We start from the raw sequence: 23,609 nt of genomic DNA, 5'->3' as shown, positions 1-23,609 counted from the left end.
TTCACGGAAGTTGATGAATCTGCATTTATCGGCGTTGATTTGTGCTCCAGAGGCACGGCAGTAGTCATCAGTTTCGGATTTAAGGATGCGTATTTCATCTTCGGCCCGGATTAAAACCCCGACATCATCGGCATAAGCGCGAACTACAAAAGAAGTTCCGGCCGTGGGCAGGCCGGTCAGTTTATCGTCGATGGAGCGTAGTAATGGTACGAGCGCCAGTACGAACAATAGCATGGAGATGGGGCTCCCCTGCGGCACCCCTCTCTGAATCTCGATAGGCGGCGAGAGCTGTCCATTTAGGACAACCTTCGTTGTGATACCAGTTCTTAACTGTCGTATGACGGCAATAACGCTGTCATTTAACCCACAGTGCTACAGGAACCGTATTAAATAGTCATGACGCTCACGATCGAACGCTTTACAAAAGTCAACAAATAGAAGTGCATAGTTCACGTTAGTGACCGACGGTATTGATATAATGTGTCTATATTACGAGATGGGTGTCATAATGGACCGACCAGGGAAACAGGATTGATAATTTTCGACCACCTTTTTCGCCACCGCCGTCAGTCTGCTATTGAGTGCTCTGGCAAAAGTTTTATAATCGAAGTTCAGTAAAGTTATCGGACGATAATGATAAAGATTTTTCCGGTGTTTATGTTTGGGAACCAAGACAATTCTGTCTTCCTGAAGGTCTGCCGGCAAGTTAGTCCCTCTCATCACCTCGTTGAGGACTGCTGTAAAGGTTTGTCCAATGAGAGGCCAGAAGCGTACATAAAATTCTTTTGGCAGCCCATCATGGCCGGCGGATTTGTGTGACGGGAAAGCAGCGATCAGGTCCAGGACGTCATCCGCATCAAAATCATGCAATATCGCGCAGTTATCGGCGTGCGTGACTACTGAAGAAGATCTCAGCGTCAGCATTGCCGTGGGTAGCACATTGCGAGTACAGTTGAGTAAAATATTCGTTAATGGCGCGAAGGTATCCCTCTGATGAGTGAGGGGGACCCCAGCATCGGCATCGGTCTCAAGTTCCTCAATAAACGTTCTCTGGCGATTCGCACGGTCTTTGATTAGGTGGTACAGGGACGTGACTTCGTCTTCTTTGAGCGATTTGGTTTTAGCCATGGTCTGCAGCCCCCCAAGTTGTGTACGCTCGATGGCTAGTAGTTTGGATTTGATTTTCTTGATCCCTTACAAGTTCGTATTCGTTACGGTTACTTGTGCATACAACTCCCGCAATACCGTCTGGTAAAAATCGATGGTTCGTTTGGTATCCTGGGCTCGTTGCCAGCCATAGTTTTTCAGAGTTTGTCTCATCCTCCGTTTTACTACCTCAATCCACCAGGCGATATTGGTAGCGTACTTACAACCTCGCTTGAGACAGTCCGTCCACTTCGTATGAGGAACATCTTGTATGTAATTATCCGTCAGGAGAGAAACATTGAGGCTCCATTGATTCCGGAATCGGCGAGTCCGCTGTTTGTCTAAACTGATCGTTACTTCAAGAGCACAATGGTCTGAAAAGCTAGCTGGAATGACATCTGTGTCGAGAACACGATGGCCGATATTGTCCGTGATGTACATCCGATCAAGGCGGCTGCATGCCGTCGAAGTAAAGTACGTAAATTTAACCTTAGTGGGGTTCTTTAGTTCCCATGCATCCTTCATTCGCAGATGACGCACCAGATCATGCAATTCCCGACAGTAATTTAAGTCCGGAGACTGATCTTTTCGATTGAGGACACAATCGAAGTCGCCACTAAGTATTAAATGTGATGGGTTCCGTCGCAACAAATAGATGATGTCTTCTTTAAAAAATTTGGCCTTGTCAGATTTGTGAGTCGAACCAGACGGAGCGTAGATGTCCACTATGGTGACGTCAAAAATTCGACAAGCAGTACCTCTACTACATTCGAATATTTCAGTACTTCGAACAGGCATGCCCTCGCGTAATAAAATGGCTGTGCCTGTGCCCTTGTCTTTCGTTGTATTAGCTATCGTAAGAAAACCAGGGACGGTGAGACTTAATATAGACACTTCCGATAGGAGTACAACATCGGCTTCAGAGTCGTAGATAAACTGTCGCAACATCGCTGTTTTCAAAGCTGACGTGATCTTGTTAATATTAAGAGACAGAAATTTACATGCCTGGGTCGTGCCCATCGGAGGAGGGAGAATGTTCCATTGCATTAGCGGCCCAGCCCTTCGCACTGTCAGACTGCGAAGTTACAGTGCCAGGTTCGCGTCCAGATTCCGCGGCTCCTTTATTCAGAGTCTTCCTTCGGGCTGCAGAGACATTTGGTTTGGGTTTAGTCTTCCGTCGTCCACCAGCCGGGAGTTCCATGGCAGAAGGTGGGGTGGGCGGTTCATGACTGAAATCGGCAGTCGGTGTGTCGGCTTCCTCCACTGGAGCTGACACGTTCGAAATCGCGGCGTTGGAAGGCAAGGTATTTTTGTTTGTATCCACACGGTCTGTTGGTAAACTGTCTTCCGGCTTCTCAGGTTGATTGTGTTCGTTGAGGGGCAGGTAGGTGTTTACAACGGTCTGCAGGCCAACTTCCTCGTCGTGTGTCTGTAGAGCAGAAATCGGACGGTCGTCCTCTTGTTGCGCATCCAAGTCGTGTTGTGGCGGGCCGGCCGGCGGCGTCACAACAGTCAGCTGTAAACACTGGTCGGCACTGTTGTTGACTGGTGCCGCCCTGGAAGCAGCGGCGTCGGAGCCCTCATCTATGATGTCCACGGCAAGGGTTTCCTCCAAGGGAGGGTTCACGTCCGTGACAGAGATCTGGTCGGTGGCCGACAACTCTTCATCAGTTCCACTATCGTCACAGGTGCGGCGTCGTTTGTTACCGACCGATAACGTTGTGCTGAATGCAAGTGGAAGCTTCTCGCTCTTTTGCGCTAAGGGCGGGAAGTATTCTTTGCTAAGAGCAGGTTCAACGGCCTCTGACGTACTGGGTTGCAATGTTGCCTCCCCCAAATTCTGATGTTAGTGCATAATATCAGCTAGCGTCAACCTCTGGCGTCTTTGTAAGGTGTTCTTAAGCGCGAAAACCCGCCGAGGACAATCACTGCGTAATTGTCCGCTCTCGTTACAAATATAACAAGTTTCTACTTGCCCACTATAAACGACATGTGCTTTATAGCCACAGACCACGATATTCGAGGGAATATTAACTTTAATGCTCATATCAACAGATCGAACCCCACTGTAGCATTGCGAATTGTGTTGGCTAGACCATTTTTCCATTCTGATTTGCTGAATATCACCGTATTTAGCAAGAACATCTTTCAACATGTAATTATCAACTTCTGGTGGCAAATTGAATACCCGAACCTGTGTATATTCTACATCGGCATTGGTGAGTATCACGGCACTCACCGACTGGTCTCGATGATGGAAACCCACCTTTCCTCCAGTTTTCTGCAAGATTTTCTCCAGTTGTAACGGATTGAGAAACTTGACAAAGAAACAGTAATCCGCCATATCACAGTACGCTGTGTGAACCTGGTCTTTAGTTATCCCAATGATATCCACAATACAATCGAGATTTCCATGGAGCTTGGTTGCACACGACGCGATGCCTTGTCAAAACATAATGTATTCTTACGGGAAACCGATTTTGCCATAACTGTAACGATAAGCGGCCGAAACCGCTAGTAAGAGAAACAAGACGATGAGAATGGACAAAAACTCAAAAATAACACGCACAATCACAGTCACAGAAATGACGTAAACACGGCTTGCGGCGCTACGACGACACGGAAGTTAAGGCACGTTCGATCGCTGTCACGTCTCAAGCGAAACTGTACCACCGAGTTATACCCCCGCCAGAGCAACTACATCTGGGACGAGTCTCTCGTGGATCCTACTGTCATTATTTCTTAGGTTTAAGCGGTACAGTAAGTGTCGAGGAACCTCTTCATGATAAGACCTAAGCAGCGTCGACTCCGTGGCGCAACGGTAGCGCGTCTGACTCCAGATCAGAAGGTTGCGTGCTCAAATCACGTCGGAGTCACAATGAAATCCTCGTTTACGAAAGCCATAGGCGAGTATGTCAGTTTAATCAGATACCAAACGATTACAGAGAACGGATGAACAGAACCTGCTTGGAAAAAAAAAAAAAAGCTACTAGTTCAATGTTCGTATTCTGACATTAAGGTGAAGGCGCCGACTCCCACTTCTTCCTGGCGCGAGATGTATAGCATTTTTGTTACTTATATCGTTTAACGCTAACATATAACTGAGAGATAATGATTACGCAATATTTTGCTCGATTAGACGTCTTTAGGCAGGCACAGTATAATATTTTTCCTTAAGTCATGGGAATAGAGAGATCGTGAAAGGGTGTATAGCCCAGTCGCCAGTCTACTCGCGGCTGGCGAGGTGCGCGGACGTGCGCTGTTTACGTCCCCGCTGTTCCGTGCCAGCGCCACGGCGAGTGGTGAGTAAACACGGTGGGACTAGCCTTTGCTCGAGGCAGTTAGTCATGCATGCGTGGTAACGATGGAATCTCATTTCCGTAAAAACACACTGTAGTTTAGACGACCATTATGCACGACCTAAGCCATACGAAATAAAGGCCTTTTTGCGCGATGTAGTGAAGTTACAATTTGACGAAGTGATCGGGATCCATTTGTCGATAGTTAGCCGAACAGTCTATGTGAAGATGGCGAACACAGAATGCTGTGCGCGAGTAATAGCCTCTTCGGGAGGTCGCTTCAAATTCAACCATTGTGACGGTAACGTGGGGGATGTGACGATTGAAATGGCGGAACTTGGCGTCAGGACCATAAGGATCTTTGAACTTCCGTTTGTGGTGCCTGCAGGGCAGATCGATACTGTTCTAAATACGTATGGCACGGTCTTAAGTAATACAGCGGAGAAGTGGACAATTTTCAATACCTTCCCTGTTCTCAATGGGGTGCGGCGGGGTAAAAATTGATCTCGGCGTCACGTCCCTTCGTATATACACGTCGGTGGATGTAGAGCCATTGTAATGTATGAAGGGCAACCCCGAACGTGCTCAGGTTGTGGTAAGGAAGGACATGTTCGCTCGGACTGCATGCAGAGGAGAATAGCGCAGTTACCCGTGGGAGAAGCCGTAAGCCCTGCGACTATGCAGACGTTGCCGGTGAGTTACGTTGCAGCAGTCAGAGGACCGGAACCGGACCACTTACCAGTAGAGGAGGCAGATCCTCGCACGTCACCACATGAGAAAAATGGTCGCGAACCGGATAGAGGCGACAGCCTTACCCGCTGCCCCGTCGGAGCAACGGGTAACTCCTGATGACGAGGGCCATGCCGCAGTTGCTGCGGCTGAAAACGTCGTGTCACAGGATTCGGAGGAACCGGACCAGACCGGCTCATCTCACTATCTGAAGATACGACCACGGCACTCACCGCGCAGACGCAAAAAACAACGGATTGCGCCCCCGAACGCAGACCAGACGACGAGGGAGGTGCGTTAAAAGGCTCAGCGGGTTGCCCGCACTCTTGGAGGAACACCGGTCGCACAGGACGATGGCATCCACCAGGTCCTCATTCCAGCAGGCATTCTTGCGTCGGCCGAGCCAAGAAACCCACCCATCGAACAGATGGAAGTGAACGGGACACGGGAGGTGACCCCGCATGACATACCCATGCAGACACTTGACGGCGACACGACGTCGGTTGGACTCCGGGAGACCGGCAATTGGGCCGATGATGTGGAAAGCGTTTCACCAGGAGGGGACTTGAATGACGACCGTATGGTTCGTGTAGGGGCAGCGATAGTGCGCGGGGTCAGAGATGATACGGATGGGATTCCCACCCGCCCCAGTGAACAGTAATCTATAGTGCGTGTAGTCACAGAAAAGGCCTTCCTCCCTTCCATCAGCGAATGACTTCTGCACAAGCATACAGGATAGGGACTGTTAACATCAACAGTATCAGCAGCAATCTCAAGCTGCAGACCTTACGTGACATGTTATACGCCGCCGAACTAGACGTGGCCTTACTACAAGAGGTGAAGAACATAGACCTCGACACGATTAGTGGATATATAGCCTTCACTCATCCCGGAACTGTGCAAGAACTTGGAACAGCCATCCTCACAAAGGAAGGGATACTAGCGAATGACGTAGAGTACCTACCAACAGCGAGAGGCATGGCGCTCACTATTTACGATATTCGTATTGTGAACGTCTATGCCCCTTCAGGCACTGGTAACAGACAACAACTGGCGACATTTTTTTGAAGATGATATTGCACCATTGCTTGTAGGCCATTACGACCTCATTATATTCTGTGGCGACTACAACTGCGTCCTATCCCCGAAAGACCAGACGCCACATTTTTAACAATTGCCCAGATCTAGCGGCTATAATACTGGACTTTCATTTCATTGATACCTGGGAACATGTCAATAGCGATAGGCCAGGATTCACGCATGTCACGAATCACTCCGCCAGCCGACTAGATCGTATGTACGTAACGCTGGATTTAAGTCGCAGACTTTTGCAGACGGAGATATGGCCGACCGTCTTCTCTGACCACGCGGCGTACATTTGTACAATCAACCTCCAACGACAAGGGACGTACCGTGAAAGAGGATACTGGAAGTTGAATGTATCGCATTTGGACGAACAGGAATGCCATGAATTCTTTGCTACGTCTTGTGCAGCTTGTGAGAGAAGGTTTTCTCAATATACCTCAGCGTTGGAGTGGTGGCTAACTTGTGCAAAACCGACAATCAGGAAGGCCTCTATGAGATACTCCCGTGAAAGGAAGGAGTGGTACACCAAGACGGTCGAGTTCTATTTCCAGGTCCTTCGAGACTTATACCGCCCGGACGCGTCGATTATAGACAATCACCAAGAAATACAACGGATAAAAGCCACGATTACGGCTTTGACGCGTCAAAAGCTCATCGGGTGCAAAGTCAGGGCGCACCTTCGTGACGGTGTCGCAGGCGAGCAACCATCTATCTAACACGTGCTTGAGGAGCGGACAGGTCGCCGCAGGAAACTAGTCACTGAACTACAGACGGAGGACGGATGTTTGTTGCAGCAACGAGAGATATCAGCTGAGCTGAAGCGCTATTATGCGACGCTATACGCCGCTAGCCCCGTGGATTCCGAGGCGATGGAGGCTTTACTGTCGGGTATAACCCGCAAGGTGAATCAGACGGAAGCCATTCAACTGTTGGCTGAACCTACTGAAGAGGAAGTAGAAGATGCGCTGCTGACGGGCCCTGAGAACAAGTCACCTGGTCCTGACGGCCTACCGGTGGAGTTCTACCGCACATTTAAACGACTGATGTTACCGAAACTGACGTGCATATGCCAGGAATTAATGGACCCCGACAAAGACATCCCACGACAATTCAGTGAGGGCCTGATCATACCGGTTCGTAAGTCACCATTGGCGAAATCCGCAAAACACTACCGCCCGCTTACACTTTTAAACTGTGATTATAAGATCTTTGCAAGGATTATAGCTAGGAGGCTCAAACCGGTGATGAACACGGTCACAGCCCCGCCACTAACGAGTGTCGGTAAAGGCCGCAACATTCACGACACCTTGTGTGACTATCGCGACATAATAGCGATAGCTGCCGCCTGTCGCATTCCGTACGCCATGGTTGCTCTCGATTTTGACAAAGTATTCGACCGTGTAAACCATGAGTATTTACTGAAAATCATGCAGACAATGTACTTCCCCCACCGTTTCCTGACCATCATCACACGTCTGCTGCGCCACTCCCAGTCCACGATACTGCTCAACGGGCGATCAGTGGGGCCGATAACTATCGAAAGTTCGGTCAGACAGGGCTGCCCTATGTCGATGGCGCTGTTTGCTCTCGCCATCGACCCACTAATAACAGCGCTGAACACACACTTCCAAGGTGTCATGATGTATGGTCACAAGTTTGTATGCCGCGCCTACGCGGATGATGTGGCCTTTCTTGTGCGAACCACGGCTGAGATACAGACGGCGATGGACATGGAAGAGCAGTATAGGAAGGCGGCGGGGGCTCTGCTGAATGTGATGAAGTCCGGTGTCCTGAACATCGGTCGCGGATTGAGGGCCCCCATTCCTGGACAGATCAAGGTGATTACGGTCATGAAGTGCTTGGGTGTGAAATTTATTCGTGACATTCGACGCACGATTGCAATCAATTACAAAGATTTAATAAATACAGTGCGCGCGAGCATAAGTCAACATAACCTCAGGTCCCTGGACGAAATACAACGGATGGCCTTGGTGAACGTTTATCTCGTCTCTTAAGTTAACTATGTGGCACGCGTACTCCCACTACCCCTCTCGATGGCAAACAGATTGTTAGCTGCCTTCGGCCACTTTGTCAGCCGCGGCCACATTTTCAAAGTCAAGTATTCTACGTTGACTCTACCGACGGCGTCAGGTGGTCTCAACCTCATCGACGTATATACGAAGACACGGGCCCTGTACGTCAGTTCTACATATAACAGATGGAAGGCTTCGCCTAACAGTATCACCACTCTCCTATTGAACGAAATTAAGCCGGCTAATCTTGACGCGCCTGTGGATGTTCATCACATACCAGATGACCTTCACCATCTCAAGCAATTTTTGATTGACTATAGCTACATCAGCATGGGGATGCCAGAGGCACAAATAGTCACAGTGCGAGCAGTGTACAAACATTTGATCACGACGCACGCTCGAAACAGTATTGAAGATAAGTACCCAGAGGCAGTCTGGCCGCATATATGGAGAAGTGTTCATCATCCACATTTGCCAACGAGGGAGAGAGCATTGTGGTATTACGTGGTCAATAGGAAACTTCCCACGACTTCCCGATTACATTCGATACATTTGGCTGATACTTCCCTTTGTGCAACATGTCACGTGCAAGATACTTGTGAACACAAATTCGTATGCGGTACGGCGCATGACATCTGGAAAGCGGTTAGAAACCTCTTGGCACTTCTACAACGCACGTTCCCGCAAACCATCACCCGTAAGAGTCTACTTCTACCAGACGATGACCTCTACCCTACCACGAAACAAAATGCCGTAACATGGCTGAAAGGACAAGCAATATATTATATTTTTACAAACTCAGAACGTATTATTGGAGACTTTTCGACATATTTACAAACACAGCACGATGGACTTCACAAACATCCACATTATAAACAGAAATACGCAAATTTTCTCATCAAAGCGATCATGGATCCCCCACGGACTTGGAGAGTGTAAAGATAAGAGAAGACAACAAAGGAAAGTAAAGAGAAGAGACCAAAAGATGAAACAGGACGAACATACAACGGAGTGAAAACATTGCAACACGAGAAGCCGATCTTTACAGTTTTCCGACGTACGGGGGACACTAACGTTCAGTTGCCAAAGGTAATTCGAGAAAAATCACTAACCAACACAGTGCCGATGGAGACGGCACATACAGAGGATTCCTTCACGGAGGTGGCATTCATGGGTCGAAGCCACTCCCCCGTTTTGTTTCGTTTACTTCATGTTATATCTTTACACACTACAGAAAAAAAAGTCGTAGAGGATTCGACTGCAGATCGAGAAGTCCCCGGTTCAATCCCGGGTGCCCCCTTCATTTTTCAGTATCTCGAAAAAAACAAATGACGATTGTCGCTGTGAGTTGCAAATACATGTTTGAGATGCACTCCGCACGCCATACCGAAGGCTTTGGAGCAACATTTCAATGGGAGGATCGCAGCCCAGGGTCTTGCAGGTCATCGCCCTCCCGCCATGAGGTCGAACTGTACGAAATCCACTTGCTTGGGGGAAGAATCTTGTACGCTGAATTTTATAGAATATGATGATAGGCAAAAGTTTTCGTGTACTGCTGTATGGAGAAACAAAAATAGGAGGCGCTGGGATTTGAACCCAGGACTTTCTGCATGCGAAGCAGACACTCTACCACCTTTTTTCTTTTTCTTTTTTTAATGAGAATAGAAGCTTAGCAGCATGAGGCAGGTGGAGGCAAAACGAGCAGGGGTCTGAGTCTTGAGGCCCGGCCGTGATGTCTCCCCCAGTCCTGTTGCTTAGTTGCTTCTTTATATTATTCCTGGCTGAATATGCAAGATATGCTTTGTTCTCGTCTCACTCCTGAACCGTAGATGTTTCATTTTATACAAAAAATCTAGTTCATGTTGAGACATTAGCAATTGAAGCTTATAGCTAGTAGTGTATTTTTATTTATTTATTTTTTTTTATTCCCACTGCTTCTTGAAAACAAAAACATGCCTCTTGGTAACAGAAAAGTAATGCATGAAGCAATGGATCCTGCACGTGTATATTTGTTAGCCCTTGTTTTTGTTTTTTTGTTTTTTTTATTAATTGGGTTGTTTTATTTTCGCTTCTCTTTTTTCTTGTAAGAGAAGAAACTTCATTGAATGCAAAAAAATAAATTGTATGGAAAGGCACTATTGCCATAGCCTTGTTGTCTTCTTGATAGTTATAATAATAACTACAAAAAAAGGAAAAACGAAACAAATCCTCTTCCATTAAAAGAAATGAGACTTCCATGTTAGTAATAAAATCGTAAAAAACTTATCTGTACTCTGCGATGCAGGCTTTTCGGTTTTCTTTCTTAATTTTTTTTCAGCTTCTGCTGTGCAATGAACAAAATAGCCGTCTGTGTCAGCAGAGTATAATTGATGGTAGTATGAAGCTGTAAAATTGGCATTTTTTCCTGGTTTTTAGAAACAAGCGTCCTTTCGCTTAAATAAATGATTTGTGTTTATCTCAGTTCCGTGTCAACCAATGCCTAGTCGCTCAAATACTATATTTAGCATATTGCCGTAGTTATTCTTGTGATCTTTATGTTTCAGGGCTCTATAAAAAGCATACTTCCTGTTCACGAAAAACTCAATGGAATTGTCAGTTCCCAGGTGATTCATTACGTAATTCACATAGTGTCCCATTAACCAGTGGACGGAGTTGTTTTTTGCTGCGGGAAAATAGCGAGTCCGAGGCCTGAGGAATGTCACAGGGGGAAAATTTTCTACCGAAGACCTCATAAGAAAAGCCAGTTGTTCTCTAATCCAATTACAGATTTGTAGATTCCCACCGCACGTTAATCTGTGCACTTAGGTATCAATCAGTTTGCATTTGAGCCACAGATTCGTTTCGCTAATGCCGATTGCATACGCCTTATTTCTAATGTCAACTAACCCTAAACCTCCATCCCTGGGATCTAAGGTCGCTGTTTTTGCATCTTCTCGGAATAGTTCACCTCTCCACATATAGCTGGCAATGGTAGACATTATCTTTTTTCCATTCATTTTTGGTAATGGGAAGATCTGCGCTGTAAAGTAACCTTAGAGAGGGAGCAGTTGTTAACGATAAGTACCCTCTGAACCTGGTTCATATTACGGTGTAGGTTTTCTCTTGTTCCAAGAATTTGTCCTGACGTATTTCTCCAATTGATAGCTGCCATTTTCAATGGACAAGGCGTCAGCGTTATTCCCAGTGCTTTGCACTGGGTGACTTTTGTGGCCCAGGCTAATGTGGTGTGCTGGAAACCCCGTAGGTTTAAAAGTTTGCTTTTGTTTGCGTTGACACTTGCTCCGGAGACGCTACAGTGCTTTTTAATTAGCGTTTCCAATTTCGAAATGTCTTCGGCATTACGCAGGACGACTCCGACATCATCGGCATAGGCGTTTATAACAGTTCGGTGACCAGATAATATGAGGCCAGTCAGACTGACATGAACACTGCGGAGAAAAGGTTCTAAGGATAGCACGAAGAGGAGCATTTAGAGGGGGCTTCCTTGAGGGACGTCACGCCTGATCTGGATTTGCTTTGTCCTCTGGCTGTTGACTGATATACAAGCGATGATTCCTGTTGCGATATTTCTAATCACACTTAGGACTCGCTCATTAAAACCTATTTTCTTCAGTGTGGCATTAAGGAATCTATGATCCACATGATCAAATGCTTTCTGGAAGTCAATAAACATGATAGCACATTGTATGTTGGTCACAGCAGTGATTGCAATTATATCTCTATATTCAGCTATGCTTTTAAAAATACTTATATTATGAACACACGACTGGTGTGAGCTTACTATCTTTGTAGCGACCTGTGAGAGTCTGTGGTTTATAATTCTGCCGATGATTTTATAATCAGAGTTTAACAGAGAGATAGGACGAAAGTTATTAAGGTTTGTTTTTGCAGTAGTTTTTGGAATGAGTACTATTGTGCTCTCTTTAAAAACTGAAGGTATTTGTTTTCCCTGAAGTACCTCGTTCGTCATTCGGGTAAACATGTCACCAATCAAAGGCCAGTAACGTATATAAAATTCAACAGGCAAACCATCCGGTCCCGGTGATTTCGTCAAAGGAGACTTGCAGATGGTTCTGTAGAGTTATTCGTTAGTACACTCGACGAGGAGGTTTTCGTTTTCCTCGTCTGACACCTGAGGAGCTATGGAATTAAGGTACTCATCGAAGGACTCTTCACATACCAGACTGACTGAGTATAGGTCTGCGTAATATTTGTGCACTGCAGTCTGAAAATGGCGAGACACTCATGACTCAGAGAGACATCGTCAATGAAATCCATCGATGAAGGTGCGTCTCCTATTTCTTTCGTGCCTCAGTAGATGGTACAAGGAAGCATGTTCATCCTCCACGACTGTTTTAGCCTTGGATTTTATTTTCAGACCCTCCATCTTTTGTCTTTTAATGCTGAGCTATTTGGCCTTGGTTCGCTTGATATCTACCAGACGGATGTTGGAAGTGTCTGCCTGCTCATACAGATTTCTCAGCATGGTGTAATAAAACTCTATGGAGTTTTTCAAGTCTTTCGATCGTTGTACACTATAATGAATGAGAGCTTTCCTCAGTTTAGCTTTGCCCTATTGCACCACCACTCTAGTACTGAGACATGCCTGTTTACGGAGCGGAGACACATGGCCCACGCTTCTGTCAAACTTTCTTCCAGTCCGTCTTCCTGCATCAGTGACATGTTAGGGTGCTATTGACTTCTGAAACGACGAGTAGGTTGCGCAGTAAGGCTGACGGTAGCGAGCACGGCACTATGATCAGAAAAGTAGACAGGAGTCGTCTCCGCTTTAATGAAGCAGCTGACTAGACTTTGCGATATGTAGAGTCTGTCAATTCTACTTCGTGATCGAGGACCGATATATGTGAAAATCACAAATGTGGGATACGTTATTTCCCAAGCATCGTTAAGCTGTAAAACAGTGACGAGACGCTTCAGTTCGTTGCAGCTAATAAAATTTGGAACTAGCCTTTTTTATTGATCACACAATTAAAATCACCGCCGATTATAAGATCCTGTGGGTTTTTCCGCAATAAATAAATGATCTCTTCTTTAAAGAACTGTGCTCTTTCCATTCTCTTGGATGTGCCGGAAGGGGCATACAGATTGATAAGCGTAAAACCGAAGACTTTTATACCTATCGCTCTGCCGGAATCCAGTCTCTCAATATCTGTGGCACGGATCCCCTCCCTGACTAAAATTGCTGTCACTACGTTGGTGTCAAGCGAGACATTTGAAATTGCCAAATATCCTGGCACTGTAAGGTTAGTGAGTAGAACTTCTTGTAGGAAAACAATGTCCGTGCCTGACTCATATAGGTACTCTCAGAGCGCTGCAACTTTAGTCGCGGATGTAATCATGTTAACATTGATGGTTGCATGTGTATACGCCTGGGAAGCTGTGCCGCTTCTAGAAGGGATAAACTACTCCAATTAAACAAGCTCCTACAAGAATAATCTACAGAGAAATACCTGTGTGTATGGAAAATACGTGAACCACTGCTTTTGGTTCCTCCGAAAAATGACTAAGACAGTAGTACAATCAGAACATAAAGCGGTTCAACGATTTTTTCCCCCTTTTTGTTTGTTGATTTGTGAACCTCAGTTTGGTGAAGTATTCCTAAATTCTCGGGTTTTAGTTTTACAGAGGGGCTTCCCATCACTAATGTTACTTGAATGTACCTCCTTAGGTTTTTCCGTAATAATTTCATACAAGACATTCTTGGCCGTTGCGTTATCTTGTCCAAGTTGTTGTTTGCTTTGGTTACGGGAAGCTTTGAGATTAGGTTGCGGTTTGCGTCTACGTCATTGGACATCTTAGACAACGCGAGGGACGGCGCATTGAACCATCTTCACCACCGTTGAGACCGAAGCTGCCTCAATAGTGTCCTGACTTCCACTTCCTTGTCCTTCCGTCACTAACTCCAGGGCACTGACTGAATCGGTTGGTTGGGGGTCAGTGAGTTCGTGAATGCGGTTCTGCTCCGTCACCTCATGGGGTTCGGAGTGCCGCTCGTCCGTCGCCGCGACAACCGTTACTGCTTCGCCTCCGTGGACTGTTGGTACCTGTGCAGCCGCCGACAGCGGTTGGGTTGCCTTTGCCGCTGTCGTCACGTCCATACATGTACTGTCTGTTTCCTCTAACACATCCGCATCACACTGCTTCTGTTTGCGGGTGGAGGGGGAATTGCGGGAGGACTCGCCGTCCGAGCCGTCATCAGTCGCTTCCAACGGTCGTTTCTTATTCTGAAGATCGCATTCGGGAACAGAAGGGTGACTTGTTATTACTTTCAGAGGTGGGAACTCTTTGTTAGTTATAGCGGGCATCGTAGAAGTACCTGCACCACTGTCATTATCAGAAGGAGGGGAGTTGCTGCTTGGTAAGACGTAGCTAAGGGTCAGTTTTTGACGCTGTGTCAGATTATTCCGGAGGACAAAAACACGGCGTGGACAATCTTGTCTGAAATGACCTGTCTCATTACAAATATTGCACGTACGTTCCTGTCCAGAATAAACAACATGTGCTTTATGACCTGCAACAGATATATGGGACGGAATATTGGCTTTCATCTCCCTTTCGGCGGATCTAATGGCATTATAACACTGTATCTTGTGCAGCTTCGACCATCTTTCGTTATAGATGGATTTAACTTCCCCATATTTATATAGAGCGTCTTTGATCAACTGGTTATCAACTTCAGTAGGAACATTCAAAATCCTCACATTGGTGTACATGACATCAGCTTTTCGTACAGAAACATTACTTTTTGAACCGTCTCGATGAACAAATTCAACAGAATTACCCCATTTTGAAAGTAACTTATCGACAGTCACGGAGTTCAGAGATTTAACGTAAACACAGTTTTTTTCAGCATCTAACTCCGTGGTATGAACAGAGACAGAATTGATACCGATTACCTCTGTGAGCCCATCTTGAATCTCCAGTGCAGTGGGTTGGACCGGCCGGGTTTCCTTCCCGAACGAGAAGACTAACGTATTCTTCCTGACGGTGTCAGACATTGTCTTCTGTTCCGACGAAATTCCGGTAAAAACCGAAATCGCGACGAAGAACGAAACGGAGAACGGACGAAAACACTTCAAAAACACTTATCAGGTCCACCACACAAAATAATACTACGAAAATGCACAGGCAACTTTAGGTAAACACAAAACACCGGCGATAGCGCTAACAAGCCGGCACGGTTAACTCAGCGTGTTCGGTCAGAGGGTTAGCTGCTCTCTGTAATAAAAAAACTGAGGTAATTGATCAACGACGAACTGAAACGGGTGTCTTGCGACGTCCGCCACGAGCAGAAGCAACGAACAAACACGAACAAAAATGAGATTAAAAAAAAAACAAAAAACAAAAAACAAAAAGAAAAAGAAAAAGCCTTTTCGTGTAACTTAGAAGTTCGGGAAGCAAGGTAATAGTAAATAACAGTAAGAACACAAGTGACTTAATTGTCTTCTGTTCGGTCTCGTTCAAGGTGTTGTAGTGGTTCCACATATTTAACCAACACCCATTCTTTCAAAAATGATCTTCAGCATGTTGCCGTAGTGCTTCTTGTGGTTGCGATGCGTGCTGATTTTTGCCTATTCACACTTTATGTAAACGCGGAATTCTATCTCATTGTCCGACCCAAGATTGTTGTTGACATAACTAACATATTTTCCCAGTAACCAGCTAATGGCGTTGGTTTTTAATTTCGGAAAGTATGTCATGTCTGGTCTCAGGAGGGGCGATGTCGGTATATATTCGGTCGAGGATCTGGTGAGAAAGGCGATTCGTTGCCTGATCCAATTCCAGTTATGCACATTGCCACCACAGGTGAATCTGTGGATGAGTGTATCCACCAGATTGATTTTCCACAAAGGTGCGTCTGTTTTAAACCGATCCCATATAGTCTCTCGTTGTTGCTGATGACATTGTTAACTGTTTTGTACCATGCGGAAATAGCGTCTGTAGATAGCCCGGCGTAGTTGATGTTCCGCCATACAGCTTTCCAATCACAATTTGGGAATTTCGTTTCAATTTTGTTTCTGCCCTCATTTAACTTCCTTTCAAGTATGATGTCGCGCGCTGTGATCCGTGTGTTGCTTCTGATATCGTCACTAAGATAACTTGCTTCGAGGAAAAAGTTCCTCACATACTGCAGACGGGCATTAATCCTTCGCACATCAATCGGTGCTTGCAGGCTATGGGGTGTCACAGCCTCAAAGAGCTTTGCGGTTATACATTGTGGAAGTTCTCTGAGTATATGGAAATTCCGTTTGAGGAACGGAGCAGACGCTTTATTGGGAATATCCACCAAACCGAGGCCCCCGTTTCTGACATCCAGTATAACGGTAGTCGCACCAACCCTGAATGTGTCTCCTCGCCATAAATAATTGGTAACAGTGGACATGATCCCTTTCACTACTAGTTTAGGGATTGGAAATACCTGCGCAGTGAAATACGCTTTAGACAAAACGCAGGAGCTGATGAATCTGACTTTTTGCACCAGGTCCATAGTTCGATGGATGTTCTCCATTACAGCACCATGACCTTTCCTCCTAGTTTCCGTCCAGTTAAAAGCAGCCATCCTCATCGGACATGCCCTTAAGGTTATTCCCAAAGTTTTATGTTTGTTGTCTTGTTTTGCCCATGCCAGTCGGAGATGATCTAGGCCTCGTAGATTCAATATTTTACTTTTGTTTTCATTTGTTGTCGCTCCGGACGCTAGACAATACCTTTGGATTTCTCTTTCCAGTGTAACTGTCTCCCCCTTATTCCTTATTACAACACCCACGTCATCAGCATAAGCTAGTATGACAGTTTTCTCACCACTCAATGTTATGTCTGTTAATCTTGCGTGGACAGTGCGGAGGAAGGGCTCTAAAGAGACGGAAAATAAAAACATAGATAAGGGACTGCCCTGTGGAACCCCTCGCCTTATATGTATGGGTTTAGATGTTTGGCCATTGATTGCTAATTGCTCAGTTTTCACTTCTTGTGGACAATCACACAGCATCTGTGGTAACAAGCACATCTCAAGCCCCATTGTGCACTCGACTGTTCATGCCAACTCACTGCCTCGCATTTTACTACTGTGCACAACTCTTGCCGTCCAACTGCAAAAGACTGGGCCACAACACGTTTCCGCGCCTCCATTGCACTGTGCAAACTACGAAACGCTCCCCAAACATGGCACTCACCCATGCAGACGACTTTTCCGACTTTACATTCGCACTTATGTCTGTTGCAATATTTCTTAGCATGTTGACAATCTGAGGGTGGAAAGCCATTCATACAGCGTCGCAAAGTGGTATCTATGGCTAACGCGGTCAAAAGCTTTGTTTAAATCTATAAAGATTGAAGCACATTTTATACTTGTCACTGAGGTAATTGCAATGACGTCTCTGTATGCAGATAGACTTTCGAATATCGTTCTGGTCGGAGAACAAGATTGATGATGACGCAATATTTTGTTGGAAAAGGCAGAGAGTCTTTTGTTGATAATACGCGAAATTATTTTGTAATCAGAATTTAGTAGCGAAAGAGGCCGAAAATTGTTTAAGTTGGTTTGCCTTTACTCTTAGGAATCAGTACTATTTTACTTTCCTTAAACTCTGCAGGGACCGTTTTTCCGTTCAGGACCTCATTTGCCATGGAAGTGATCTTGTCCCCAATTATAGACCAGTAGCGGGCATAAAACACAGGGAGGCCATCAAGTCCTGGAGATTTTTTGAGAGGTGAGTTACGCACTGCCTCATGCACTTCATCTTTAGTAATAGGTGATAGGATGTCAGCGTTGTCTGTTCTCGACAATTGTGGATTTAAAATAGTGAGAAAGTCCTCGAGAGCTGCATCTTCCACTGCGGTAGGGGCATATAAAGTTTCATAGTATCTGTGGACTTCGTCCAGTATTTCTTCCTGGCATGTGAGCCTCGTACCAGTATGCGTCTGGACTTCATCAATAAAAGATTGCCGTCTGTTTTTAGCATGCCGCACCAAGTGATACAAAGAAGCTGTTTCATCTGCTGCGACCGATGTGGCTTTAGATTTAATTTTTAGTCCCTCCATCTGTTGCCGTTTAATGGTTAATAACTTGGCTTTTACTTTTTTGATATCATTTAGACGAATTACGTCATCATGGGCCTGTTGATATAAGTCTCTTAAAACTTTATAATAAAACTCCAATGTATTCCTCAACTCCCTGTGCCTCGCTGCACTAAACTGCATGACAACTTTCCGCAGCCTTGGTTTAGCCCCCCTAGTCCACCAGTCAATGACTGTTGGGTGCTTGTCTACCGTGCGGAGGCACATAGTCCACACTACTCTTATTTCCTGTTCCAGTTCTTAGTCAGTTAAAACAGAGATATTTAAATTCCATTGGCCTCTGAATCGACGGGTTGGCAGTACACTTAAATTAAAGCAAGTTAAAAGGGTACTGTGATCGCTAAAATACACGGGAATAGTTTCAACGTTTAATAAACAATTTTGCAAATTTGGTGACAAGTAAATTCTATCTAGTCTGCTGCGGGAGTGGCTGGTTATATACGTGAACCCGACTGACGTCGGGTGCTTAAGTTCCCACACATCCGTAAGGTGTAGATCACTTACTAACTTTTTTAACTGTGGCGGGTAGTTGAAATTGGGTTGTTGATCTTTCTGGTTTAAAACACAGTTAAAATCTCCACCTGGTATAAGAGAACACGGATTTTTCCTCAATAAATAAATCAGTTCATCTTGAAAAAACTTCGCACGATCCAATTTGTGGGAAGTTCCTGATGGGGCGTAAAGGTTTATCACTGTCACATCGAAAAATTTTATGCCTATGGCTCTTCCTGATTCTAGTCGTTCGATTTCAGTCACCGGAATGCCTTCCCTTATAAGGATGGCTGTACCGATATTGGCTTCCGTAGAAACATTAATAATGTCAAAAAAGCCTGGGATCCGAAATTCCTTTATCGCAACTTCTTGTAGCAACGCGATATCTGTCCCACACTGGTACAAGAATTCTTTTAGTGCTGCCAAATTGAAGGGTGACTGTATTTTATTAGTGTTAATAGTCATAATGCTATAAGCTTGTATCACAGACATACCAGAAGAAGCTATTTGGAATGAGGATCGGTATGATTATAGCAGCAACGTGCCTCACTACAAGTCACGATCTTTACAAGCTGTGTGCCCATTACATGTACTAACTTCCTAGTAAAATTTTCACTGCTTTGAAACAAAGAGCTTGAAAAGAAAAGTATCCTGAAATCCTGACAATGCATTGCTATAAGTCACTATGGCCCTTCTCTTTCTCCTCTTCAATGTTTGCCCTGATGACTTCATATTTAATATTCTTTTTCTTGATGTCTTTCTTCTCTGGTGTGGCTTTCGCTTGATGACGCGTGACAGCAAGACCCAGTTTGGGTCGCAGGCGCCGGCGGTGGCCGTCTGGCGCAACGGCCGTGGCTTGCGAGTCGTCAATATTTGCTTCCGGCGTGGAATCTATTGTGTTATCTTGCTGGCGAGGCGGCGATGCTTGTTTATTTCCTCCTCCGGCGCGGCGTTGCGCTTCGGAGTCAGCAGATTGTTTACTTGGTCCTTCCTCGTACTGTTCGCACTGTACGGGCTTTGAGCCTGAGGTCACAGCTGCAATGACCGCATGAAGTGCAGTCACATTTCCGTGAAAGGTCACTAAAGTGCGCGTCATTTATGTTGGCGGCTGAGTTTAGGTTCGTTCTGCGCATCTGACTTCACAAAACACAGTCGGCCAATGAACAGAGAACGACGTTGCCACATCTCGACTGCAGTGCAGAGCATGGACGAGTGTCTTCAGTTTTAGGAACTTTCAGTCATAAATAAAGTAATAGAACAAAAGCAATGTCTTGATAGCAGACATTCTTTTATAGAAAGTTTGGAAAAATCATTCTTTATACCAATTGCTTCATATTCTATTAATTAATTAAACCAAACAAGCAATAAGACTCCTAATTCAGGCGATAGGAAGGAAAGGTGTTTGTATCAATCTCACGAACCGCTTTTTCGCAATAAAGAACAGCGGTAATTGTTTATTTCCTATTGTACTTCGACGAAGCGTGAGTAATTCATAGTCATACCAACAGCGTTTGTCAGTATTTTGCGTGACGTGTTATACTCCTCAGGCGTTATGTAGTCAGACGAGGTGCGTTAGTGTAACGGTTAAGGTGTTGGGCTGCTACGCGGAAGGTTATGAGTTCAAACATTATGTGGCGCTTAATATTTTCATTCTTTAAAAACAATATCGAAGTGCATTACTTCACGAATTATATTCGTTTGAATGCAATTTTTTTAAATTTCTAGTGCTTTGTCTCTTCATTAACCCTTTCGCTGCTACAAAGACGTGCTCCCTGCATTCCGCGCTGTGCGCGATTTTGTCACTGCACTGCTCGCCTGTGCAGACACATCGTGTTTCGACTGCTTTGACACTCTTTTCAATCGATTTCACAAAAACTATTTGGCCCAAAAATTTGATTTTTACACGTCTTCTTGACTGATACCTTCCCCCCATAAATGACTTAATTTTGTTTCGATGTTCAACGCAGTTATTATGCAGCATTAAATATAGTAAACCATTGCACGAAATTTTGAAGAGTTTGCAGAGGTAAAAGTCCATAGAGTATACTTTCCGTATGGTCGATTTTAGTTGCCACAATGTTGAGAATGAAATGTGGACAAGATACCTAAATTTCATACAAAATTTACTGTATAACAATATCTCATTTAATTGAAGTACGACATAGGTGTCGTATGTAATACTGAGAAATATTCCGTCTTTCGCGACTGTAATAAAAGTATTATTTACACCGGACGTGTTTGGCTTTATTTTAAAGCACTTCTATCAAGGAAAGGTATGGCACATACACAATGGTACTCATGTTCTCTTTCTCGTTTTTGTTCCACAGTCGCAGTTTTACCAATGGTACTGAAATATATTCCTCTTCTGCAACTGCAATAAGGGACTTGTTTAGACCAGACGCGTTTCTCTCTTTTGAAGCATCTTCAGTAGACAGTATTTTGTCTCCTCCATTGCCAAGTCAACTTTCGTAGTTTTGTGCTGCGGTAACACAATATTCAACGTTTGTGTTGGCAGATCAGTGTTTTAGCAAATAAATGATGGACTTACCTCTGCAAACTCTTCAAAATTTCGTGCAATGGTTTACTATATTTAATGCTGCATAATAACTGCGTTGAACATCGAAACAAAATTAAGTCATTTATGGGGGGAAGGTATCCGTCAAGAAGATGTGTAAAAATCTAATTTTTGGGCCAAATAGTTTTTGTGAAATCGAATGATAAGTGTGTCAACGCAGTCGGAACACGATGTGTCTGCACAGGCGAGCAGTGCAGTGACAAAATCGCGCACAGCGCGGAATGCAGGGAGCACGTCTTTGTAGCAGCGAAAGGGTTAATGCGGCCGTGGTGTCTGTACTTCATAACTACGCGCTCCCCCCTACACGTAAGCTTGCGAACTATGCTATACTATGGCGCTGCTTCTATTGGCGCGTGCGTCGTGTGCAACTGGCAACGCAGCCATCTCCCGCGTCTGGGCGGGCATGCGCAAGCCGCCAAGATAAAAGAATTGAACTATAGCAGCTACTTCACTATCTGTTCGTGGCGGTATAAGTCCTTGTGCGGAAGTGGGAGCCACATCGACCTGCATTTCATCTCCTTTTTCCACTTCCAACAGATCTTCAGGACTGGGCTTCGGCTTCCTGGCAACGGGTGTTTCACAGGAAGAATCCTCATCAACATTTTTTTCAGTGTCCTCTAGAGGACGCTTTTTAGTGGGAATCTCGTTGTCACGGGACGGTATTTCAGCAGTTAATGCAGGTTTTAAAGACGGAAAGTCATGAAGTGCAACATTTTCAGAGCTAGTAACAGGATACACGACAGCCGCCGGCTCTGTTGTATTACTGGCTGGCAACAAATCGTTGAGTGTTCATTTCCGGCGTTGCGTAAGGTTATTTGTTAGCACAAAAACACGGCGAGGGCAGTCCTGACGGAGGTGACCAGACTCGTTACATACATGACATGTAGGGGTTTGCCCTGGGTACATAACATGCGCCTTGTGCCCGTCAACGAAGATGTGGGAGGGAATGTTTGCCTTCACTTCCATCTCCACGGAGCGAATGCCGTTAAAGCACTGCAGCTTGAAATGCGAAGCCCACCTTTCGTGGACTATTTGCCTGACAACCCCATACTTTGAAAGGACAACTTTAATTTGCGAGTTGTCTGCTTCTATGGGAATATTCAAAACCCTAACATTCCTAATTACAGACTCGGAATTCCGGAGTTTTACAGTACTTTTAGTACCATCACGGTGTATAAATTCCGTTTCATAACCAAATTTTGCCAGAAAGCGGTCTACACTCGCGGAATTGTTAAGCTTTACAAAAATGCAGTATTCATCAGAGTATAGCTGCATGGTACGAACATATTCAGAATGAAGGCCAATTACCTCGTTAATCCAGTCGTGTATTTCAAGTGCAGAGGGCTGTACGCGACGGGTGTACTTGTCGAAGGTGAAAATCACGGTGTTTTTTCTCACGGTGTTTGCCATGGTGTTCTGCAGCGAAGAAATCTCGGACAACGCCGAAATCCCAACGGCACTACGTAGAAAGGCGACACGAACGAAGACCAAATGCTCAATTGATAACGCTTAATTCACGTGCAAAACGCCAATAAACGATCACGAAACACGGAAACACTGGCGTAAACACTGAACGTGCACGGAGCAAACTTGAGGAGCTTGCGACCGCTGCGACAGCTAAAGCCAGACTGCCACTGAGTTACACCCCAGATCACATAAGAAACAGATTGACCGTCCTTACGGCGGAACAGGCAACCGTAAAAATAGTTTTCCCGTCGGTCAACAGATGTCACAGGCGACGCTACAATGCTAACTGACCTGTTTATGTCGCGGAATTGGCAACGCTGTATCTTCCGTGACGTGAATTAGGCTGATTGCGTTCGGCTAGAGCGCTGGGCGCGAAGTGCATTCGTCACACTGCTGACTGTATCTCATGATCGGCTGTGGTTTTTCCCGAGTTTTCAATCTAAGAATGTAGTTTGGCTCCTGTAATTCTACAAACCAAGTTTATTTCTCACAATCATATGCGAAATAAAATAAATGAAAAGTAACACAAACATTTCTCGCGAGTTACTGTTTAAATGCAGAGTGTATTGCAGTCGCAAGGGTTTTACACTCGCCTTCCATGCCGTCCTTTTCCTCTTTGCTTACAGCTCTTCCGATACGGATTATGGTGGTAAAAAAGAACTCGACGTGCAGGTTAACACTAGA

General features: G+C 45.2%; 1 non-coding gene across 1 annotated transcript; it reads left to right on the top strand.

The window, feature by feature from the left end:
• The first annotated feature begins 3,950 nt into the window (after positions 1-3,950).
• Trnaw-cca (transfer RNA tryptophan (anticodon CCA)) lies at positions 3,951-4,022 on the top strand. Its single transcript has one exon. It is a non-coding gene; the product is annotated as a tRNA-Trp (tRNA).
• The last annotated feature ends 19,587 nt before the right edge of the window (positions 4,023-23,609 follow it).

The sequence above is a fragment of the Schistocerca cancellata genome, chromosome 3 (assembly GCF_023864275.1).
Source record: "Schistocerca cancellata isolate TAMUIC-IGC-003103 chromosome 3, iqSchCanc2.1, whole genome shotgun sequence".
Classification (NCBI taxonomy): domain Eukaryota; kingdom Metazoa; phylum Arthropoda; class Insecta; order Orthoptera; family Acrididae; genus Schistocerca; species Schistocerca cancellata.
The sequence above is the reverse complement of the archived record's forward strand: the minus strand, read 5'-3'. Positions and strand labels throughout refer to the sequence as shown.